The sequence below is a fragment of the Sapajus apella genome, unplaced genomic scaffold (genome assembly GCF_009761245.1).
Source record: "Sapajus apella isolate SASKATOON/1434 unplaced genomic scaffold, GSC_monkey_1.0 scaffold152, whole genome shotgun sequence".
Taxonomy (NCBI): Eukaryota; Metazoa; Chordata; class Mammalia; order Primates; family Cebidae; genus Sapajus; species Sapajus apella.
In genome coordinates, this window is record NW_022437092.1 from 1,586,598 (window position 1) to 1,610,650 (window position 24,053).

General features: G+C 56.3%; 1 long non-coding RNA gene across 1 annotated transcript; it reads right to left on the reverse strand.

Moving 5' to 3' along the window:
* Nucleotides 1–527: 527 nt before the first annotated feature.
* On the reverse strand, nucleotides 528–18,312 carry LOC116541506. Its single transcript, XR_004264839.1, has 3 exons — nucleotides 18,302–18,312; nucleotides 9,229–9,237; nucleotides 528–951 (listed from the first exon to the last, which is right to left on the reverse strand). It is a non-coding gene; the product is annotated as an uncharacterized LOC116541506 (long non-coding RNA).
* Nucleotides 18,313–24,053: the final 5,741 nt, after the last annotated feature.

Genomic DNA, 24,053 nt, shown 5'->3' on the forward strand with positions numbered 1-24,053 from the left:
GTGATCATACCACTGCAATCCTGCATTCCAGCCTGGGTGACAGAGCGAGAGTCTGTCATCTTAAAAAAAGCCTGGCATGGTGGCTCACACCTGTAATCCCAGCACTTTGGGAGGCCAAGACAAGCAAATTGCTTGAGGTCAGGAGTTCAAGACCAAACTGGGTGACATGTTGAAACCTCCTCTCTACAAAACATTTTAAAAAATTGGCTGGGCGCAGTGGCTCACCCCTTTAATTCCAGCACTCTGGGAGGCGGGTGGGTCACCTGAGGTCAGGAGTTGAACAGCCTGGCCAACATGGCTTAACCCTATCTCTACTAAAAATAAAAAATTAGCCGGGCGTGGTGGCAGGTGCCCAGCTACTCGGGAGGCTGAGGGAGGAGAACTGCTTGAACCGGAGAGGTGGAGGTTGCAATGAGCTGAGACGTGCCATTGCACTCTAGCCTGGGCAACAGAGCGAGACTCCATCTCAAAAATAAATAAATAAATAAATTAGCCAGGTGTGGTGGCGGGCGCCTGTCGTCCTCAGCTACTCAGGAGGCTGAGACAGGAGAATCATTTGAACCCGGGAGGCAGAAGTTGCAGTGAGCCAAGATGGCACCACTGCACTCCAGCCTGGTGACAGGGCAGGACTTTGTCTCCCCCCCAGAAAAAAGCAGAGTCCTAACCCTTCCCTGCCCTGAGACCCCCCGCAAGGTGGGAAGGATCAGCTATTCCCAGCTGAGTTCCCAGCGCCCCAGAACTAAGCAGACCTGCTTGTGTCCCTTCTGGCTCCACATGGACCCTGTTCCGTGCCCGACATGTGGGGTGGGAGTCACTGCTCCTTCTGGCCGTTAGAAAGCTACAGGGCCCAGGGAGAAGGGGCCAGGTCAGGTCAGCCCAGTCTGATTCCGGAAGCCAGGAGTTGGCATCTAACGGTCTGGAGCCCAAGGCAGCTTCCTCTTGAGTAACTGGCTGCCCCTGCCTGGCTTGGGAGAGGAGGAGCCAAGCCTCCAGGCCCAGAAGGGACACAGCTGGCTTCCCTTTTTATGGAAGGGCCACCTAAACTCACCCACCTGTCTACACTGGCACCACAGCCCAGCCTGAGCTGTGGCCATGGAGGGGTCCCCAGTTGCAGAATTGGGGAACAGGACACGCAGCAGACGTTTGGGCCCAGCCAGCCCCACCCTCCCAACCCTCCCGATGTCCCTCCTCCAGACACAGGTCTGACTCTGAGTCCTCATCTCCGCTCCACTCATCAGCCCACCCAGGGGAGGCAGGGGCTGCGGGCTCCAAGCAGGCTTGACCCCTGTTCCTGCTGAACTGAGCCAGTGTGCACAAACCAACTGTGTTTCAGCTCAGTAGGCACGGGAGGCAGAGCCCAGGGAGGCCGGGCAGCAGGACAGCAGACAGACGGGCGGCAGCAGGGGACAGGCGGCAGGGCCGGAGGAGGTGAGGGCCTGGGGGGCGGAACTTAGCCACTGTGAACATGACTTGGAGTGAACCCTGCTCACAAGCAGCTAAGCCCTGCTCCTCAGGCCAGGCACAGGCTTCGGGGCTCTCTGCCACCCCGTCCCCGGGCGGCATCCTCGGTGGCAGAGCTCAGGGTCGGTTGGAAATCCCTGGCAATGTGATTTGTGATAGGCAGCAAATCCCATCCCCAGGAACCCCAGCCGGCCATGGCACAGGGGTGAGGGGGCACTGGGCGGGGCCAGAGGCTGGCACCTGGAGGGGAGAGAGAGAGAGAGCAAAGGAGGTGATGAGATTTGGGGACACCCTCCCATCTAGGTCCCCAGACGGTTCCTTTCCATCACAGGGAAGCCCTTTTCTCATACGCAGGAGCAACCGCACATGGACGGCAAGGTAGAGCCAGCCCCAGTGCTGGAGAGGCAGAGATACCGAGAGGGCCTGTGCATTACAAGGAGACTCCAGCAACTTACAGGACCCAGCTGCCCTTCACTGAGCCCTGGGCAGGCCAAACGGGGCCATGGGGAGAGGAAGCCGGGTGGGGGGCAGGCAGGCGGGTGAGGAAGTGATCTCACCCCAGCTGGCGCCACTTCCTAGAAGCCTGGAGGGCTGGAGGAAACCACCAGGGCCTCCCCCCGCCATGGCCCCGTCTCCTCAGTGGCCAGGACTTAGCCCACACCCACCAGGGCGGATGCCGGCAGCAAAGCACCCCCCTCTCCCCCTAGACATGCACCCCCTGCACCCCCAGAGCACAGGATCCAAGCTCGAAGATACAGGCCTCTCCATCCAAACAGCCTGAAGTTCAAATCCCTGCTCCACAGTTTCCCAAAGACCCTTCCAAGCCTCAGTTTTCCCATCTGTAAAATGGAGCCAAGAGCCTCTCTGGCATAGCCCAGTGAGATGTCACTCAGTGTGTATGTCACTCGGTAAGTGTCCGACACAAGGGCAGGCTACAGAATTTTCGGAACCCGGTGAAAAATGAACACATGGTCCTCTAGTTCGAAAACTAAGAATTTCAGGCCAAGCATGGTGGCTCACGCCTGTAATCCCAGCACTTTGGGAGGCAGGAGGGTCACCTGAGGCCAGGAGTTTAAGACTAGCCTCAGCAATATACTCATCTCTACAAAAAACTCTTTTTTTTTCTTTTTCTTTTTTGAGACAGGGTCTCACCCTGTCACCATGACTAGTGTGCAGGGGTGCAATCACAATTCACTGCAGCCTCAGCCTCCCAGGTTCAAGTGATCCTCCCACCTCAGCCTTCAGGGTAGCTAGGACAGGCATGTGCCACCATGCCTGGCTAATTTTTATTCTTTTTGTAAACAGGGTTTCACCATGTTGCCCAGACTGGTCTCCAACTCCTGGGCTCAAGCAGTCTGCCTGCCTCAGCCTCCCAAAGTGCTAGGATTACAGGCATGAGCCACTGTGCCTGGCCCACAAAAAATTCATTTAAAAATCAGCCAGGAGTGGTGGTACACACCGGTAGCCCCAGCTACTCAGGCAGCTGAAGTGGGAGGTTTGCTTGAGCCCAGGAGTTTAAGGCTGCTGTGATCTATGATCATGCCACTGCACTCCAGCCTAAGTGACAGGGTAAGACCCTATCTCTAAAATAAACAAAAACAAACTTAAAAAGAAAAGAATTTCAGGCTGAGCAAGGCAGCTCATCCCTATAATCCTGGCACTGGCACTTCAGGAGGCCAAGGCAGGATGATGGCTTGAGGCTAGGAGTTCAAGACCAGCCCGGGCAACACAGCGAGATAAAAAAATTAATTAAAAAAAAAAAAATCATGACCCTGGCAGTACAACATTAAACTAAGCTCCAGGTCCCTCACTGCCCAAGTCAGAAACTCATGAAGCTTTGGCTGGGCGCAGTGGTTCATGCCTGTAATCCCAGCACTTTGGGAGGCTGAGGCGGGTGGACCACGAGGTCAAGAGATGGAGATCATCCTGGCCAACATGGTGAAACCCCATCTCTACGAAAAATACAAAAATTAGCTGGTTGTGGTGACAGGCGTCTGTAATCCCAGCCACTAGGGAGGCTGAGGCAGAAGAGCTTGAACCAGGGAGTTGGAGGTTGCAGTGAGCGGAGATCGAGCCACTGCACTCCAGCCTGGCAACAGAGCCAGACTCTGTCTCAAAAAAAAAAAAAAAAAAAAAAAACACAAAAGCCATGAAGCCGGCCCTGAGTCTTCAGTAAATGGAGGCTCTTTTGATAAGAGCCTAACACCTGGCTAGCAGACTCCAGTTTTGGAGCCCAAGTCCGCCCAGATTTGAAAGCCCCAGCTCTGCAGCTTCTGAGCTGGGTAACTCTGAGCAAGTCACTTAACCTCTCTGGGCCTCAGTTTTCCCATCTGCAAAACAGGGATAATAAGTCTGGACTTCATAAGTCATGGTGAGGTCCCCATGAAGAAGAAATGTGATCACGACAGAGCTGCTGCTATCTCTGCCCGGCAAAGGACAACGGAAACATGGGCGTCTCACACCAGGAGGACCCCAGTGTCCACCCCATCTGGTGGCGCTCACCCCTGGGAGACAGGCGGCAAGGGATGTCCTGCTTTGTCCCCTCCCCGTACATGCACACACACATACCAGCCACTCTTTCCCAGCAGGCCCCAGCCCAGCCCTGTCCCCTTAGGGTCTGGAGGCGCCAACTGGGAGCAGGCGAGGCCCCGCAGGGCGGCCAGCCTCCCGGGCCGCCTCCGGAAGTGAGACAGCACATTCGTGTCCCAGGGACGAGAACGGGAAGGGCGGCCATTTGGCCAGGCTCGTTTCCTGTGGGGTTTCCCCTGCACAGAGCCCATGGCTGGGGCCAAGGCCACTCCCCATCCCTGCAGGCACAAAAGGTCTGGGTCTTGAGTGGAAGGGGCACTGCCATGCAAGTGCCAGGGAGCCAGGGTCTCCTTTACCAATCGTGGTGCATTTCTCAGGCTCCTGGGAGATGGTGTCCAAGGGGAGACCAAACTCTTGGCAGCTGGAGGCATGAGGGAGAGGGCGGGTCCCTGGGCCGGGGAGCAAAGCAGGCCCCGGGCTGCACCAGGACACCCCGGCCAGCCAAAGCATGTGTGCATGCCCGAATACCCCTCCAGACAGCGTGTGCGAGAACCAGACACACGCGGGTATGTATGTGTACCGCTACCCTCCACCCCATGCTCCAAGAATGAATCAGGGGCAGCTTCCGCCGGGGGCGCCACCACCACCTCCGCCCCCAAGCCTGGTCCCCAAATACTTTCCACCCTCACAGAGCAGCTGGGATCGGAAAATACCAAGGGCTGCAGGCCCCGCCCTGCCCGCCGCGCCACCCGCCCTCCCAGCCTGTCACTAACGTTTTGCTTAATGGGCCCAGACTCTCAGCAGAAGCTCCGTGGGCTGGGCCCCGAGCCAGCCACCAACCTGGGCTGCCCGGCCAAGCGCCGCCTGACCACCAGCCCCCCGCCCCTGCCCCAATCCCAGGGCAGCGGCAATAACAACCACCCCAATGGGCCGCCCTCAGAGGGTGGCACCGGGTGGGGGAAGTCAGGGCACTGACAAATGGGTGGGCCCCACTGCCCACCCAGGGCTGGGGTGGGGGAGACTCAGGAAGGGGTGAGTAAGTGAGGGGTGAATCACTTGTTATAAATAGGGGAACCATGAAAGTGACATCCCAGCCCCCATCGCGTCCGGCCAGTCCACACTCTAACCCCTCTTTAGACTTTAATCTTTCCCAGCCCAATCACAGAATTCCCAGGGGCCCCTCACCTTCATGCTGGGAACCCTCAGTAGAGGGACACCCCCATCGTCACATCCACCCCTGCCTTCTCCCTACAGAAGTGCGTGTTGCAGCGAGGGCCTGGCTTTGGGGGTTCACTGGTCTTGAAAGCAGCCACTGGCTTCTCGGCCCTATCCACCTCCCTCAACACGCCAATTCCCAGGCCCAAGACTTAGGGTCCCTGGGCTCCCCAAGGCATTTTCAGAGTATGGGCCACCACGGTCCTCGAGGGCAACCCCAGAATCGAGGCCAGGCGGGAGGACCCAGGGCTTGGCGTGTCTTCTAAGTCAGTTCCCCAGGTACCTCGCCACCAAGGGCCCACATCCTAGACCACCCAGCCCTGCTCTGCCCAGGGCCACAGCTCAGTGACCACACCCAGGGTGGCGCCAGCTCCAGCACCCTGGGGCAAGACATCGCTGGAGCGTGACTCAGCCATGCCCAGCATGGCGGCGCCCTTCTCTGCCCAAGGATTCTCACCCACACCCACTGCCCTCCGCTCACATCCTTCCCAGGCGTCCAGCCCTGAAGGACACACCTTCCCCAGACACACCTCTGCGTCCACCCAGGACACCAGGAGGGAAAGCGGCGGCCAGGGAGAGGGAGTACCGCCTCCGTCCCATTTCCAAACGCTTCCTATTTACAGACAGAATAATTGAGGCTCACAGATGCAGATCGGGGCTTAAGGTCACAGAATAAGTCTCAGGAAAAAAAAAAAAAAAGCTAGGAAGCTAGGCCTGTGGCATAAAACACATCCAACATGGAAAACAGAGGGACAGGAAGGAGTTTTCTCAAGATCGCCCAAGGTTCCTGGCGCCATTATTCACGAAGGACAGAATCCCCCACCCAGCCTCCCAAGGCGAAGGACAAACTCAGAAAAATGCCTTAAGAGTTATCAAAGCACCACCTAGGCCAGGGCGAGCGGGTCACTGTAATGTACCCACCAGGTCAATTACACTGGGATTGCAGATGGATGGAGGCCTGCCCGACCGACAGCTGTGGCCTACATGGAACATCTGGCGTCCACTTGCATTGTTAGAGGGTGGGCACGACACGGGGGTCCCTCCTAAAGCATCCGCCTCTGCCGTCTTTCTCCAGCGAGCAAGGGTCGGCGGAGGCTCAGAGGCCGGGCCTGCACAGACAGGCCCGACCCCCTGGACACGCCCTGTCACGCATGTGCTCCGAGTGCCAGCCCCAGGCCAGGCCGGCACCTATTTTAGGGCCCCCTCTAGGTCCATGGGCAAGGCCTGCCTGTTGGGGTCTTGAAGGAGCTCCCAGAGGACACGATGCAAGGGCAGAGGGCCACGGGTGCCTCACGGATCAGAGAACAAAGCTAGCACCAGCCCCTGGGCCTGTGCCTGCCCAGGACATCGGCATGTGAACACATGTACCCAAGCTGGCCCGGGCAGGGTGTGTGGGCGAGCGGACAGGGTGTGTCCAACATCACCTCGCCTCTAAGCCTGGGCACCTGTTGGGCACAACACAACCCTCTGGCTAGGGCAGGACTGCCAGAGGACACCCCTTATGCCAGGGGTCCCACAGACCCCGGTCTCACCCTCAAAGACCAGGAGTCATGGGCTGCCAGTTGGGGAGAGCCGGAAAGGGGCAGATGACAGGGAGCCAGTTGCACAGCCAAAACATTCAAGAAGCCGCTGGGCTGGGTTGAGCTGGGCTGGGCTGGGCTGGGCTGGGCAGGAAGGTCAGTTAGGGCTGAGGGCTTTGGGGCTGTCAAATCGAGCGCTGAAATCAGAGAACAGTCTGGGGCTAAGACAGAGGGGTTGGGGTTCAGTCTGGGCCCTTTTAACCTCCGCCTGCAGCCTAAAGGCATGGACCCCGAGATGCACAGGGCTGATCCCCACCCTGGCTTCCCTTCCTATGCAACCTTGAATGAGTGTTTTTCTCTTGGATCAGGAGAAAGGACAGGAGACGTTCCCCTAAGACCCCACCAGCCCCTGCCCAAGAGGAGACCTTCCCCCTACCCACTAGGCGACACGTCAGGAACTTGAGCCAGTATCCACCCCCGTCTCCATTCAAAGAACTCTGAGACCCCCCCTCAACCCATTCCTCCCGTCCAAAGAGCAGGTCGGGGGTGGGCCTGGGGAGGCACACGCAGATCCATACCCCTCAACCCAAGCTCCAACCCGAGCCGCGCACGAGCCCTCCCACCCTGCCAACTCTCTGCCCACCTCGACCTGCCCAAGTCGCGTGGGGACCCGCCCTCTCCACCGCATTCCCATTCGTCCCGGGGGGTCGGGATGGGTGGGCCCTGGGAAGGGAGCAGAGGCCGGGCCGCCCTTCCCCCGCTCCGTAGGGGGCGCCCCGGGACGCCGCCGCCGCCGTCAGACGCACCGTCCCCGCTCCCGGACTCACCCCGGGCGGAGGGGCGCGCAGGGCGAGCGGGGCGGCGCCCTCCCCTTCTCGCAACGCTCCTGGGGACCCGCCGGGCGCACCCCCACTCCGCCCACGAGCCCGGCGCGGAAAAGTTGCCGGCGCCGCTGTCGCCGGTCGCCCCCGGCCTCCCTCCCGCGTCCCTCCCGACTTCCACTTACCCGCGGGGGGGAGCCGGGCGCGCACTCCGGGCTCCGGCCGCCGCCCCGGGCCGGGCCGGCCCACGCTCAGGCCGGCGGACTGCGGGCCCGAGACCGGCCGAGGGCGGCCGCCGCCGCGCTCCACCCCACTCACTGGCCGGCCCGCCGCGGGGCCGAATCGCTTTTAAAACCTTCCCGTCTCCTCCCCCCACTCCCCGGGCCGGGCAGGGGGCGGGCGCGGGGCGGGGCGGGCGTCGCCGTCATGTGCCCCCGGAGCCGGCCCGCCCCCACTTTCTCTGTCCTGTCCCCCAACTCGGTCCCGTCCCCAACTCAGGGCCAACTTTCTCCCTCCTTGTCCCGGAACCAGCCTGGGCCCCAAACCCAGCCCGGCTTCCCCCTCTGGACCCTGAACGTGGGTCCCAGTCCCGGGTTTTCAGCCCAAAGCTCTGTCTGCAGGGATAGGGTGGGAGCAAAGGGTCTAACCCCCCATCCCACCCCTGGAACCCCTGCTGGCCTAGGGCCTGTGTGGGAAGAGGCAACTCGGGATGCCGTGAGCCCCTGGGAATAGAGATTAATAAGGGGCGGTTTGTGGGGGGGGCTCCGTCCCAGACCCAGAGCACACGGGCCACTGCAGATCCCTCCCCGGGAGGGGGGGCCTGAGTCTGGGTATCGTTCTGGGATGCCACCACACAGGAACCCCCACTTCCTCCAGTTCCACCGCACCTTCTCCAGCCTTAGAAAGTTCCTCCTCTTATCCCACCTAACCCTCTCCTGCTGCCATCGAAAAGACTTTCTGGTTCCAGGCCATGCGGTCCCTACGTCTGAGTCCCCTCCCCCTAGGCTTCCCGGCACCCTCCCCCACCCACTGGGACCTCTGGGAAACTCCCGAGCTCCCTGAGAGCAAAGCCCTCCCTGGATCCCTCCCTCTTTCCCGGTGTGCCAGTCTTTCCCGCTCCATCCGCCACTGGAGGAACACGGCTGCATTGTTCCTCAGGACCAGGCCCTGCCTCGGGGCCTGGCCCGGTGCCCAGGTGGGGGGCCGGGAACCTGGAACAAAACTCCAGAATAGAGGGGCGGGGTGCCCTCTGCGACCAAGCCAGCCTCCTTGGGCATGTCCTGCTGCCATCTGCCCTCTCCAGGCCTCGACAAAGACCGATGGACCCCTCCCCACCACCCAGGACCACCATCATGTCGCAGTGGGGGTCTGGAACCAGCAGGGCCCTTCCCAGACCCGGGTGGACATTGCTTTAGGGGACGATTTTTCCCACTCAGCCCCCAATATTTTTGAAGTGGCATCCTTGGGGCTGGGGATCCAATTCTTCATCCACGTCCTGGGTGGTAAGAGGGCAGCCTCCTCTTTTGAGTAACTGTGGGGGTGAGGGCGCGGGAGTGTCCAGCAGCAGGCCGTCCAAGGGACTGGAGGGACTGGTTGGATGCCTCTGTGTCATCTTGCATCCCAGAATTCCTCCAGGGTCCCCCATTTCATCAGTTCATCTCATCTGGCTCTCACCTCGGTACCTGGTGGGACTGGGGAGAGGGAGCTAGGAGCCACACCCAGCTACCATCCTGTGGGGCCCAGCCCTGGGGGCCCCGGGGTCTTTTCTTCCCTGTGGGGCCGAAGGGGCAGGCTGGCCCAGGATGCAGGATCTGACAGGTTGGGGCAGGAGGGGGCAGAGCCGCCCAGTGGGGCCCTGGGGGAAGTTTTGGGGTGGCACAGAATTCCCCAACTCAGGGCGGGGCGTAGAAGGTGGGAGCAGCTTGCCACATGACCTTCTGAGCAGCTACACACAAGAATGGCATTTCCAGGGCATGCCTGGGGGGGGGGTCTCCCTGTGGGGGACACACACACACAGACACACTTGTCATTGCAAAAGTACAAAGTGACCAAATTACAATGACAAACAGAACTTGGATCTCTACCACACCCTCATCCACGTTGCCCCTCCAGAATTCCCTTCACCCCAGAACAAGGTCTTCCACCCAGGCATTGCCTTTCCAGTCATCGGTCCAATTCACATTCAGGGAGAACACCTCCTCCATGCTGGCCTCTGGGGATACCTCTTCTCCAGATTCCTTCTTATCTAATTTTCGATCTTCTGTTGCATGTGGCTCGGACCACACCCCAGCTCACTAGTATCCCTCAGGCCCAGGCTTGGAGGGTCCTCCCAGAGCCCCCACCCCTCCCTCTGGGTCCCTTGGCATTGACTTCCACAGGCCCTAGTCCTCAGCCTACTGGTTTACCCAGGGGACAGCAGGTGAGGGAGTGGTGAAGGTGAGACCAGGTCAAGTGGTCAAACGGCATGGCATGCGTGCGTGTGAACACACACTCACACATATGCCCTTTTGTTCATTCTACAAACATTGAGTGCCTGATGTATGTATGTCAGGCTCTGCTCCAGGCATTTGGGAACAGGGAAAAGAAGAAAACAGAAAAGAAAAAAAAAATCCCTGTACTTTTGAGACCAGTATATATGGGAGAAACAAACCTGATAAGCAGATAGATAGGTATAAAGATATATAATGTTCACGGTGGTGGCGGCTCACACCTGTCATCCCAGCACTTTGAGAGGCCGAGGCAGTGGATCGGCTGAGGTCAGGAGTTCGAGACCAGCCTGGCCAACATGATGAAACCCCGTCTCTACTATACAAAAATTATCTGGACGTGGTGGCGGACAGCTGTAATCCCAGCTACTTGGGAGGCTGAGGCAGGAGAATCACTTGAACCCGGGAGGCGGAGGTTGCAGTGAGCTGAGATCACCCCACTGCACTCCAGCTGAGATAGCGCCACTGCCTTTCTTTATGTATATTAAAAAAATGTTTGGTGGTAAGTCTAGGGGTAATCTAGAAAAAGGCAAGAGAGGTGAGAGATGAAGTGTGGAAAGGCCTCCCTGAGGAGGAGGTGACATTTGAACAAAGACTTTTAGGCACTGAGGGAGAAGCCACGCAGACATCAGGAGGGAGAGAGTCCCAGGCAGAGAGTGGGCCATGCACAGGCTTTGAGGTAGGTATCGTGCCTGGGACATTTGAGAGCCAGCAAAGCCGACCAGTATCGTCGAGGCAGAGAGGGGGTGGAATGGAAGAAAAACACAGTTTTTGTTGCTGTTTTGAGAAGGAGTCTCACTGTGTCGCCCAGGCTGGAGTGCCTCCCAGGTTCAAGTGATTCTCCTGCCTCAGCCTCCCAAGTAGCTGGGATTACAGGTGTGCGCCACCATGCCTGGCTAATTTTTGTATTTTTACTAGAGACAGGATTTCATGATGTTGACCAGGCTGCTCTCGAACTCTTGACCTCAGGCAATCTATGTGACCTCAAGTGGCATGATCTTGGCTGGAGTGCAGTGGCGCAATCTCGGCTTCCTGCAACCTCTACCTCCTGGGTTCCCAAAGTTCTGGGATGACAGGCATGAGCCACCGTGCCCGACCCTACACCCCAGCTTTCTAGCTGGATGTCTTTGGGACCAGGTGATTACACTTCCCTAAGCCTCAGTTTTGTCAGCTGAAAAATGGGGCTGAAAATGTACAATTTAAAGTTGTCACCAGGCTCTGAGGTCACACGTGTAATGTGCTGACTCCAGGTAGAAAGAGTATAAGCCGCCGATTGCACACTGATACACCAGGTACACTGGGATCTAGGGACCCTGACAGGCCCCGCCGGCCCACAGGTCACCCCGACTCACATGCAGGGCTGCCTGCGGGCCCCATGGCAACGCCGCACACAGAGACATCAAACAGGCCGGCCGAGGAAGTCCCACGTCACTGTGGTTAGCGTGGCTCCTCCCAGCCCAGCCCCCGGCTGGCAGCAGTGATCCCCCTTGCCAGTCAGCGCCCCTGCCTCCTGTCGCCCTGGCGACCAGCTGTGTTATGGACTGAGCCCGGATCCGCCACATCCCTGCCCCCTCACCAGGGCACCAGCCACTCCCCACATCCGGAGACGACATTACACGGTGGCCCCAGCTCACTGAGACAAACCCAGCCGCCTGGTGTCTGGAGCACCAAGAAAGACTTTGTCTGCCTAAGTAATGGTTCAGAGGGACAGGTCCCAAGGATCGGTGGGGACCCCCAGCCAGGTGCCCGAAATCCCCAGGGAAGGGTCCCAGTATTGCTCAAGGGCACTGGTGGGGCAGGTCAGACAGGAATAGCCCCCAGGCCTGGCCCAGCCCCCACCTCAGGAATGACTCACCACCCACCCAGTTCCCGATGACATCAAGGCCTGGCCTGCCACCCTGACCTGGCCCCAGGCCAGAATGGGGGGGCGTCCAAGAACTGTCACATCTGGCTGTCCCTGCCTGGCTGGGGCCTGGCACGCGCAGGGTTAAGGAGGAGCCCTTCTGGGGGTCTCCCCCCTTCATCAGATCCCCCCCTTTCCCGGGGATTTCGGGCCCCAGCCCCTCTGACGTCACTGGGGGTTGCTATGGCAACTGGCCGAAGTTCCCAAATAAAATTACCGCGGGCGGGTTAAGTTTCCTAGGAGGCAGCCGACGGGTAAACAATGGCGGTGGCAGGCGGGGCCGGCGAGCGGCCGTCTCCCCCCTCCCATCCCCGACTCCGCTGGGACCTGGGGGGTCCCTGGGGCGAGCAGCAGGGTCCCCCTTCCTGCCCAGGACCTGAGAGCCCTCGAGCCAGCCAGGGGACTGGCGCCCCGATGGGGGACAGCGAGGCCACGACCCAGATGAGCGGGGGATGGGGGCGCGGGGGGCTTTGGAGGGAAGGCTGGGGCGGCGGGGAACAAAGAGGGGACCGGAGGCCTGGGGATCCACCCTCCGCACGCCCTCCCCCCGGCACCCCGCTCCCGGCCGGCCGCCAGTCCAGCTGTGGCTGTTCCCAGCTGCCTGGCTCCCCACATCTGGCGGGCCGCGCGCTCACTTCCTGTCGCCCCGGCTGCCTGGAGGGAGGTAAAAATAACCCGCCCCCTCCCCCTGCCCGCGGCGCAGACGTCGGATCCATCCAGCCTGGAGGAGGGCGAGGCCGAGCCTCAGCCTCAGCCCGGGAGAGGAGGCCCCCTGAGGCCGCCTCCCGTGCTCCCAGTGCCTCGGAGTCCTGGAAGGAGGGGCGCAAGTAGGGGTGCCACAGAGCGTAGGCTGCGCTGGGGGTCTGGGGAAGCTCAACCCGTGAGAAGGGCCCTTACCTGGGTCACCAGCAACCCAGGGAACCATAGTGTCCAAGCATCCCCCCCCCACCTCCACCACGATCCCCTGTAGGAAGGGGTTCAACCTCTGAGTGTTGGGGGACTGCCACCAACATGCTCGCGTTCCAATCAAGGGTCATCCACTTACTAACCTAACCGTATAGACAAGTTACCGAAACACACACACATACCAAAAGCAGTAACTGCTCCAGGCCTCAGTTTACCTCGCTGTAAAATGGGCATGATAGAAGTATTCACTTCAAAGTGCATTTGTCGGCTAGGAGTGTTGACTCACTCCTGTAATCCTAAAACTTGGGTGGGAGGCCGAGGCAGAAGGATCACTTGAACCCAGGAGTTTGAGACCAGCCTGGGCCACATGGTGAGACCCCCATCTCTATGAAAAAATGAGTAAGTAAAAGGAAAATACATTTAAAAAAGAAAAACAAAGTGCCTTTACTCCCTGTGTATTAGCTATGATTATTGCCCCCTCCCCAGGGGCCCCTGAGACCCGCCCCCCTCCACCAAGTGGAGTTCCCGGATAAAACACAGGACACCCAGTGAAGCTTGATTTTTCAGATACACAACGGATCTCTTTTTTTAGTATAAGTATGTCCCATGCAATTTTGGGGACATCGCTATACTAAAAAAAAAAGTTTTATACTAAAAAAAATTACTTGTTCTGTATCTGAAATTCAAATGTAACTGATGTCCTGTATTTTTTATTTGTGAAATCTGCCAACTGTATCCTTAAGTCACCATCATCTCTGGCCTAAATATATTCCAACAGCCACCTCCCTGGTCCTCTCCGACATTACTTATGCCTTCTATCCATTCTCCAGAGACGGCCCATTAAATCCAATCACGTGTCCCCTCTACCTTCCACTTTGAAAAGTTCCTCTGTGTCCCAACCTCTCCCCAGGGAGGTCCTGCCTGTTACCCACCACCTCCTGAGCATCCTTCAGGTCCCAGAGTATCACCTTCTCCAAGAAGCCCTCCTCACCTTCTTGGCTTTAGACTGTCCCGGAATCCTGTAACTCATCCATCTCCCCTATTCAACCAGTTGAGTGATTGACTCAGCCATTTGAGTCAAATGGACATTTCTTTCTTGGTTTTTTTTTTTTTTTTTGAGACAGAATCTTGCTCTGTCGCCAGGCTGGAGTGCAGTGGCACCATCTCGGCTCACTGCAACCTCCACCTCTCAGGTTCAAGCAATTCTCCTGCCTCAGCTTCCCATGTAGCTGGGATTACAGGCACCCGCTACCATGCCCTGCTAATGTTTGCATTTTTAGTACAGACCAGGTTTCACCACGTTGGCCAGGCTGGTCTCAAACTCCTGACCTCAGGCGATCTGCCTGTCTTGGCTTCCCAAAGTGCTGGATTACAGGTGTGAGCCACTGTGCCCGGTTTTTCTTTTCTTTTTTTTTTTTTTAAACAGAGTGTTCCTTTGTCCCCAGGCCGGTGTGACACGATCTCAGCTCACTACAACCTCCACCTCCCGGGTTCAAGCAATTCTCCTGCCTCAGCCTCCTGAGTAGCTGGGACTACAGGTGCGCACCACCATGGCTGGCTAATTTCTGCATTTTTAGTAGAGATGGGGTTTCACCATGTTGGCCAGGATGGTCTCGATCTCTTGACCTCATGATCCGTCCACCTTGGCATCCCAAAGTGCTGGGATTACAGGTGTCAGCCACCGTGTCCCGCCCACGTGGGCATTTCTTACAGGACTCAAAGCTGATCACTTCCCAGGCAGCTGGTCACCTCCCTGTCCAAGATGCTAGTATCTACTCTTCTCCTCGCCCTGTGCGATCTGGGGCTCTGGGAGGCCCCTCAGGCAGTCTCCTAAGCGGTCTTGTGGGCAGCTCAGTGGTGACTGCTGTGAGGTACCAGGGAGACCAGCGTTCAGGCCATCTGATGCTGGCTCCGGGGAACTCTCTCCTTGCACTCAGATGGCATGGGAAGTCTAGGGGCACGCTGGCACAGCCCCTGGAGGGCACAGCCTTCAGCTTCCTGTGTTGATAGCCCCCAGGGAGCCCACCAGGCGCTCCTCCCCACTTGCATAGCCTACCCACACTTCAATGTCATCTTGGCAACTATCCCCACGATGCCTAACGACTCCCACAGACATGACCCCGCCAAGGCCAGGCATGCACCCTCCTGAGACAGGTTTGGGAGCCTGGATGCCAGCTTGGCTGTGCCTTCTCTGGCAAAAGACATTGCCCCTCTGTGACTCGGTTTCCCTATCTGTAAAATGATAATGTCAGTGAAATGTCAGAGGGTTATGGTGGACATTATTTTTTCAGTTTCATTTTATTTTTTTGAGATGGAGTTTCGCTTTCATCACCTAGGCTGGAGTGCAGTGGCGCAATCTTGGCTCACTGAAACCGCCGCCTCCAGGGTTCAAGCGATTCTCCCGCCGCAGCCTCCCAAGTAGCTGGGATTACAGGCACCGGCCACCATGCCTGGCTAATTTTTGTATTTTTAGTAGAGATGGGGTTTCACCATGTTGCCCAAGCTGGTCTCGAACTCCTGACATCAAGTGATCTGTTGGCTTCTGTCTCCCAAAGTGTTGGGATTACAGGCCTGAACCATGGCGCCCAGCCTCATGGCGAACATTAAATGAGTTAATACGCATAGGTCCGCACATGTGTAGAACAGGGCTTAGAACATAGAATGTGCTCATTGCGTGTTAGCTACTTTGCGGGGTGGGGGGAAGGATGCAGAAAAGCCCTCATCACAGCCCTCCCGACAGTCCGGCGCCAGGCCAGCTCCCCAGATCTCTATGGGAAAATGACCTCGACCTCTCGGCCGCAAGTCTAGCCCAGACACCATCCCCTGACCTGAGCACCCACGTCTGGAGAGCTCTAGGTGGGTCTGTATTGAAGAGAGCCACCCTCAGCCCTTCCCACCTTCTTGGGATCACAGTCTCCTTCCCCTTCACCACTGTGCCCACCAGTACTACAAGACTGATCTGAACCCCTAATCTGGGGAAGCCCACAAAGTCCCAGAACCCCTTTTAGCTGGCACCCTGGCCTGAGGCTCGAACCCGGGTCCATGCTGGAGGGCGGTGGCGGTTGCCGGGCAACACCCTGTTTGTTGGCGCGGGGGGCGGGGCCGGGGCCGGCGCGCGGTGACTCACCGCGGCGTGATGCGGGCGGGCGCGGCGCCCAGCAGCCTGGCCGGCAGCCCGATCTCCGCTGGCCTCGGCGTCCGGAGGGGCCCGACGGCGGGGGAGCCCCAGCCCCCAAGCGGGCGCCGGAGGCCCGTGGGGAAGCGGTCGAGCAGGCCCCGGGCTCCTGGACTCATTTCGAATCCCAGCCCTGCCTCTTAATCTTGATTCTTGACCTGTGACTTCAAAGCTCCTTACCTCAGTTTACCTTTCAGTAAAATGGAAGCGACACTGGAGGGTGCAGTAACCCACCACTGACGTTTGAGGCAGCTGAGATGATCATGCAGTGACACTACGGGGCAACAAGTTTGTGACATCCGGATTCTGCCTATGAATCTCCTGTGTTAAAGAAACTCTGCAACCTCACGGAAAATCAATTTCCCCATCTGTTACAGAGCAGTCGCAAGAACACCCTGCCTCTTGGGTGGTTTGAGGATCCCGTGAATTCATAGTGAGACAATGCATTTCGGCACCATGTCTGCTGCCCCATGGAGGGACGGGGTGTAGAAGGTTTTCTCTATGGTCCAAACTCAGGAGGGCAGGGCAAGACTGGCGCCCTTAGAAAGTGGGTGGCAGGTCACAGGCCCAGGGGAGGGTGTCGTGAATGTGTCTGCAGAGGCCCCTATCCCGAAGCTGGCTCTCAGCACCTGCTGTGGGGCGGGTGGGTGGAAGGGGGGCCTGGGGGTGAGTCACCACCCAGCAATGAGGCTTGAGTCACACAGGGCGGGGTCCCCCGGCAGCCCCCCCCAGCCGCTCCCACAAAGGCCCTTTGAGAAGAGTTCTCCACCCCCTACCCCCACCCTGTAGGCCCTCTCTGGGGGTGGGCACTGGGGCCGAGGCCCTGCTGGGCTGCCCCCCGGAGCCCAGCCTGAGTCTGGGAGACGCCAGCCAGTTTCTGCCATGTCTGTGAAAAGTCACCAAAGGAAGATGGGCATCCCCGGGGAAGGGGGCTTCTAGGCTGCCTGAGTCACTCGGATGGTGGAGGGTCACACACGCAGGGCCTACGCATACAAACTGGCATACGGGCAAACTGAGTCAGGCTGTCTGGTGGGGCAGGCAGGCCAGGAGGCTTGGAGTCAGGCTGCAAAGAAACCCCCGGAAGAGACGTGTCAGGGAAAGAGGGTGCTTGAGGGCACATCTGGTGGGCTTTGCCACGCCTGCTGCCCAGGCCGCCCCTCCTTGCCTGCCCCGAGACATTCTCCATTTTTTGCTCTGTCACCAGGCTGGAGGGCAGTGGTGGGATCTTGGCTCACTGCAAACTCCACCTCCAGGGTTCAAGTGATTCTCCTGCCTCAGCCTCCCGAATAGCTAGGATTACAGGCATGCACCACCATGCCCGGCTAATTTTTGTATTTTTAGTAGAGACAAAGTTTCACCATGTTGGCCAGGCTGGTCTCAAACTGCCGACCTCAGTGATCTGCCCGCCTCAGCCTCTCCAAGTGCTGGGATTACCGGCGTGAGCCACCTCGCCCGGCCCTTTCTATCCTTCTTACTCTTGGGGTGGGAAGAGCAGCAGGCTGGTGTGACTCCGGGGACGCACTCCACTAGGGGAAGAATCAAAATTAATTTTTATTGATGTATTTTATTTTTTATTTATTTTTTGAGACGGAGTCTCACTCAGTCACCCAGGCTGGAGGGCAGTGGCACAATCACAGCTCACTGCAGCCTCAACCTCCCAGACTCAGGTGATCCTCCCACCTCAGCCTCCCAAGTAGCTGGGACTACAGGCAGGCACCACCACAGCCAGCTAATTTTTGTGTTTTTGTAGAGACAGAGTTATGCTGTGCTGCCCAGGCGGGTCTGGAATTCCTGACTCAAATTCCTGCCCTCAAGTGTTCCGCCCACCTTAGCCTCCTAAAGTGCTGGGATTACAGGCATGAGCCGCTGGGCCCTGCCCTATTTGTTTATTTTTTTAGTGACAAGGATGTCTTCATGTTGCCCTGGCTGGCCTCAAACTCCTGGGTTTATGGGATCCTCCCGAGTAGCTGGGAATACAGGAAAGCATCTCCACACCCAGCTTTAGGATAAATTTTTTTTTTTTTTTTTTTAGGCGGGGGTTTGTTTTGTTGCCCCGACTGGAGTGCAATGGCGTGATCTCAGCTCACTGCAACCTCTGCCTCCTGGGTTCAAGCGATTCTCCCACCTCAGCCTCCCGAGTAGCTGGGATTACAGGCATGTGCCACTGCACCCAGCTAATTTTTGTATTTTTAGTAGAGCCAGGGTTTCACCATCTTGACCAGGATGCTCTCGAACTCCTGACCTTGTGATCCACCTGCCTCGGCCTCCCAAAGTGCTGGGATTACAGACGTGAGCCACCGCACCCGGCACAATCAAAAATTTTAAGACAGGGTCTCCCCACTGCTATCTCAAAGTCCTGGGCTCAAAGGATCCTTTCACCTCAATCTCCAAAGTAGCTGGAAGTAGAGGGGCAGGCACCACCACACCTGGCTAATTTATTTATCTTGTAGGGATGACGGTGTGAGTGCCTTGCTGTGTTGCCTGGAATGGTCTCCAACTCCTGGCCTGAAGTGGTCCTCAGCCTCCCAAGTAGCTAGGACTACAGGCATGTCCAACCACACCCAGCTCATTTATACATTTTGGGTTTTTTTTTTGTTTTTTTTTTGTAGAGACAGGGTTTTGCTTTGTTGCCCAGACTGGTCTTGAACGCCTGGCCTCAAGCAATCCTCCTGCACTGGCTTCCCAAAGCACTGGGATTACAGGCCTGAGCCACCTCGGCGGCCCACTTTGCTTTTTCCATTTGTTGAATGAATTGGCTACAAAGGGACTCACAGTACACAGAAGCTGCGCAAAGGGGTGATTCACATCCCAGGACTGTGGGAGATTTCATCACACTACACAGAACAGCCTGGAATGTAAAGGTGTGACTTGTTTTATTTCTGGAATTTTCTCTCTCTCTCTCTCTTTCTCTCTCTCTCTTCCTTTCTTTCCTTCCTTCTTCCCTTCCTTCCTTCCTGGAGGCTGGGACTGTGTCACCCAGGCTGAGTTCGGTAGCACGATCTCAGCTCACTGCAGCCTCCGACTCCGGGGTTCAAGCCATTCTCCTGCCTCACCCTCCCCAGCAACTGGGATTACAGGCGCCCACCACCACGCCTGCCTAATTTTTGCATTTTTAGTAGAGACAGGGTTTCACCATGTTCGCCAGGCTGGTCTTGAACTCCTGACCTTAGGTGATCCACCCGCCTCCGCCTCCCAAAATGCTGGGATGACAGGCGTGAGTCACCACACCCGGCATCTGGAATTTTCCATTTAATATTTTCAGACAGAAGTTGACCGAGGATAAGTGAAACTGAGGGACTGGAAACTGCAGATAAGGAGGACTACTACACACAGTCACATGTGTTTAGAATGTTCATAGACCGGCGCAACCGTCACCACAATGAACTTCAGTACATTCCTTTCCTTTTCTTTATTATTTTTTTTTTTTGAGACAGAGTCTCTGTCTAGGCTCATTGCAACCTCCACCTCCCGGGTTCAAGCGATTCTCCGACCTCAGAGTCCTGACTAGCTGGGGTTACAGGTAGCCGCTGCCACGCCAGATAATTTTTTTTATTTAAGTAGAGATGGGGTTTCACGGAATTGCCCAGCCTAGTCTCCAACTCCTGAGCTCAGGCAATCCACCTGCATCTGCCTCCCAAAGTGCCAGGATTACAGGCATGAGCAACTGCGCCTGACCTTTTTTTTTTTTTCTTTTGAGACAGGATCTCACTGTGTAGCCCAGGCTAAAGTGCGGGCTCATTGCAACCTCTGCCTCCAGGGCTTACTCCATCCTCCCACCTCAGCCGCCCAAGCAGCTGGGACTGCAGGCGCCTGCCACTACGCCCAGCTGACTTTTTGTATTTTTTTTTTTAGAGATGGGGTCTCGCTATGTTGCCCAGGCTGGAGTGCAGTGGCTATTCACAGGCGCGATCCCACTACTGATCAGCACGGGAGTTTTGACCTGCTCCGTTTCTGACCTGGGCCGGTTCACCCCTCCTTAGGCAACCTGGTGATCTCCGCTCCTGGGAGGTCACCATATTGATGCCGAACTTAGTGCAGACACTTGACCAGCATAGCACACTACAGCCCAGAACACCTGGGCTCAAGAGATCCTCCAGCCTCAGCCTCCCGAGTAGCTGGAACTACAGGCATGCGCCACCACACCCGGCTATTTTTTGTAAAGACAGGGTATTGCTATGTTGCCCAAGCTGTTCTCAAACTCCTGGGCTCAAGCAGTCCTCCCACATCAGCCTCCCAAAGTGCTGGGATTACAAGCGTGAGTGACCACGCCCTACCCAATTTTAGAACATTCCCATCACCCCAAAAAGAAATCTCAAGCCCATTAGAAATCACTTTTTTTGACACAGAGTCTCACCCTGTCACCCAAACTGGGGTGCAATGGCGCGATCTTGGCTCACTGCAACCTCTGCTTCCCGGGTTCAAGCACTCCTTCTGCCTCAGCCTTCCCAGTAGCTGGGATTACAGGTGCCTGTCACTACACCCAGCTAAGTTTTTGTATCTTTAGTAGAGACGGGGTTTCACCATGTTGGCCAGGCTGGTCTCAAACTCCTGACCTGGTGATCCACCCGCCTCGACCTCCCAAAGTGCTGGGATGACAGGCGTGAGCCACCGCGCCCGGCCAGAAATCACTTTCTATTTCATCCCCAACATCCTCAACCTCTGGCGACCCTGATCTTTTTGTCTCTGTGTATCAATGCTGTCATGGGGGTTCATCCATGTTATACCAACTGTGAGTACCTTATTCCTTTTTTTTAAATTGCATTTTAGGTTTTGGGGTACATGTGAAGAACATGCAAGATTGTTGCATAGGTACACACGTGGCAGCGTGATTTGCTGCCTTCCTCTCCTTCACCTACATCTGGCATTTCTCCCCAACCTTATTCCTTTTTATTGCACAATAATATGAGGTATGAGCTGGGGGCAGTGGCCTGTGCCTATAATCCCAGCCCTTTGGGAGGCTGAGGTGGGAGGATAACTTGTCCTCAAGAGTTCGAGACCAGCCTGCACAACATAGTGAAACCCTGTCTCTATAAAAATTGCAAAAATTGGCCGGGAACAGTGGCTCACACCTATAATCCCAGCACTCTGGGAGGCTGAGGCGGGTGGATTGCCTGAGCTCAGGAGTTCAAGACCAGCCTGGGCAACATGGTGAAACCCGGTCTCTACTAAAATACAAGAAATTAGCCGGGTGTAGCGGCAGGTGCCTGTAATCCCAGCTACTCAGGAGGCTGAGGCAGGAGAATTGCTAGAACCCGGGAGGCGGAGGTTGCAGTGAGCCGAGACAGCGCCACTGCACTCCAGCCCGGGCTACAGAGCGAGACTCCATCTCAAAATAAATAAATAAATAAATAAATAAATAAATAAATAAAATAAAAATGAAAATAAACAAAATGGAATGACCAAAGCTATGTCCAGGGAGTAAAGCATTTGAGAAGCAGATGCTGTCTCACAAGACTGAGAAAGGGAAGGGATGGCCGGGCACGGTGGCTCACGCCTGTAATCCCAGCACTTTGGGAGGCTGAGGTGGGCGGATCACAAGGTCAGGAGTTCGAGACCATTCTGGTCATATGGTGAAACCCCATCTCCACTAAAAATACAAAAATTAGCCAGGCATGATGTCACATGCCTGTAGTCCCAGCTACTCAGGAGACTGAGGCAGGAGAATTGCTTGAATTTGGGAGGCAGAGGTTGCGGTGAGGCAAGATCACGCCACTGCACTCCAGCCTGGGTGACAGAGTGAGACTCAGTCTAAAAAAAAAAAAAGAGAGAAAGGGAGGCATGTCAGAAGGATCTCCCAAGGCCAAGGAAGAAGCAGGCAAAGGTGACAGGTATGACATGGAGGCGAGGTGTCAGCAGTGAGATCAGACAGCTGCCTGACAATGGGAGGGACGGCAATAAAGGCGGGGCCACAGAAATGAACCCTGAGCCACGACTGCAAGCCACACGTGTAACGAAAACTTTTTTGGCAGCCACGTGTTTTTTAAAAGGGACAGGTGAAATTAATTTTATTTTATTTATATTTATTTATTCATTTTTGAGACGCAGTCTCTCTCTGTCACCCAGGCTGGAGTGCAGTGGCAGGATCTCGGCTAACCACAACCTCTGCGTCCCGGGTTCAAGCGATTCTCCTGCTGCAGCCTCCCTGATAGCTGGGATTACAGGCATGCGCCACCACACCCGGCTAATTTTTGTATTTTTAGTAGAGACAGGGTTTCACCATGTTGGCCAGGCTGGTCTTGAACTCCTGGCCTCGGGTGATCCACCTGCCTTGGCCTCCCAAAGTGCTGGGATTACAGGCCTGAGTCACCATGCCCGGCTGCCATTGCTTTCAATAATAGCTGCATTTCAGGTGCTCAGTAGCCACATGTGACCAGTAATAACGTCAATGCAGTCCAGACAGGCCTGAGTGCTGCCCTGTGTGACTCACGTCAGTAACCTATCCCTAATCGCAGCCCTGTTGCATCCTGTCTTTATTGAAAAAAACAATTGTTTTTTTAGACAGGGTGGAGTGCAGCGGAGTGATCATGGCTCACTGTAGCCTCAGCCTCTAGAGCTCAACCAATCCTCTCACTCCTGCCTCCGAGTAGCTGGGACCACAAGTGTGCACCACCACGCCCAGCTCATTTTTAATTTTTCTTTTCTTTTTTTTTTTTTGAGACGGACTTTCACTGTTGTCACCCAGGCTGGAGCGCAAGGGCGCAATCTCGGCTCATAGCAGCCTCCGCCTCCTGGGTTCAAGCGATTCTCCTGCCTCAGCCTCCAGAGTAGCTGGGATTACAGGCGTGTGCCACCATGCTGGCTAATTTTGTATTTTTAGTAGAGACGGGGTTTTTCCACGTTCGTCAGGCTAGTCTTGAACTCCCAGCCTCAGGTGAGCCACCCGCCTCGCCCTCCCAAAGTGTTGGGATTACAGGCGTGAGCCACTGCACCTGGCCAATTTTTAAATTTTTTGTAGAGGCCAGCCATGGTGGCTTACACCTGTAATCTCAGCACTTTGGGAGACCAAGGTGAACGAATCATTTGAGGTCAAGAGTTTGAGACCAGCTGGTCAACATGGTGAAACCTGTTTCTACTAAAAATACAAAAATTAGCTGGGCTTGGCGGTGGGCACTTGTAATCCCAGCTACTCGGGAGGCTGAGGCAGGAGAATCACTTGAACCTGGGAGGCAAAGATTGCGGTGAGCTGAGATTGCACCACTGCACTCCAGCCTGGGTGACAGAGTGAGACTCTGTCTCAAAAATAAATAAATAAATTTAATTTTAAAAAACTTCTTGTTGGGGCACAGTGGCTCATGCTTGTAATTCCAAGACTTTGGGAGGCTGAGGAGGGTAGATCCTTTGAGCCCAGTAGTTGAGACCAGCCTTAGCAACATAGTGAGATGCTGTCTCTATAAAAAAAAAATTTAAAAATTAGCCGGGTGTGGTGGTGTATGCTGGTACTCCCAGCCAGTTGGGAGGCTGTGGTGGGAGAATTGCCTAAGCCCAGGTAGAGACCTCAATGGACCGGGACTGTGCTACTGACTTCTAGCCTGGGCAACAGAGCAAGACCCCATTTCTAAAACACAAATCAAAGAAACAACCCCCAAGCCTTCTCATCATACTTAAATCCAAACTCCTTACCGATCAAGGCCCTCCAAGACATCACCTCCTCAAAAGCCTTCCCAGATTGCACTTTCATCCTCCAGGCTGGGCATCGGCTCTCTCAGCACTAAAAACTCTTCACTGTAATAGGCTAGCTACATGACCAGCCCCCCCGCCGGATGGTGGCAGCTGAGCTCCAAGTCTGTTTTGTCCCCTCCCCACGACCCCCACCCTGCTTCCCATCATCTTCCCCCTTTACACATGCCAGGAACATAGTGATTATCAATGCATTAATTCACTAGATATTGACTAAGGCCCTTTCTTTTTTTTTTGAGATGACATTTCACTCACATTGCCTAGGCTGGAGTGCAGTGGCACGAGCTCAGCTCACAGCAACTTCTGCCTCCCAGGTTCAAGCAATTCTCCTGCCTCAGCCTCCTGAGTAGCCAAGTTAAC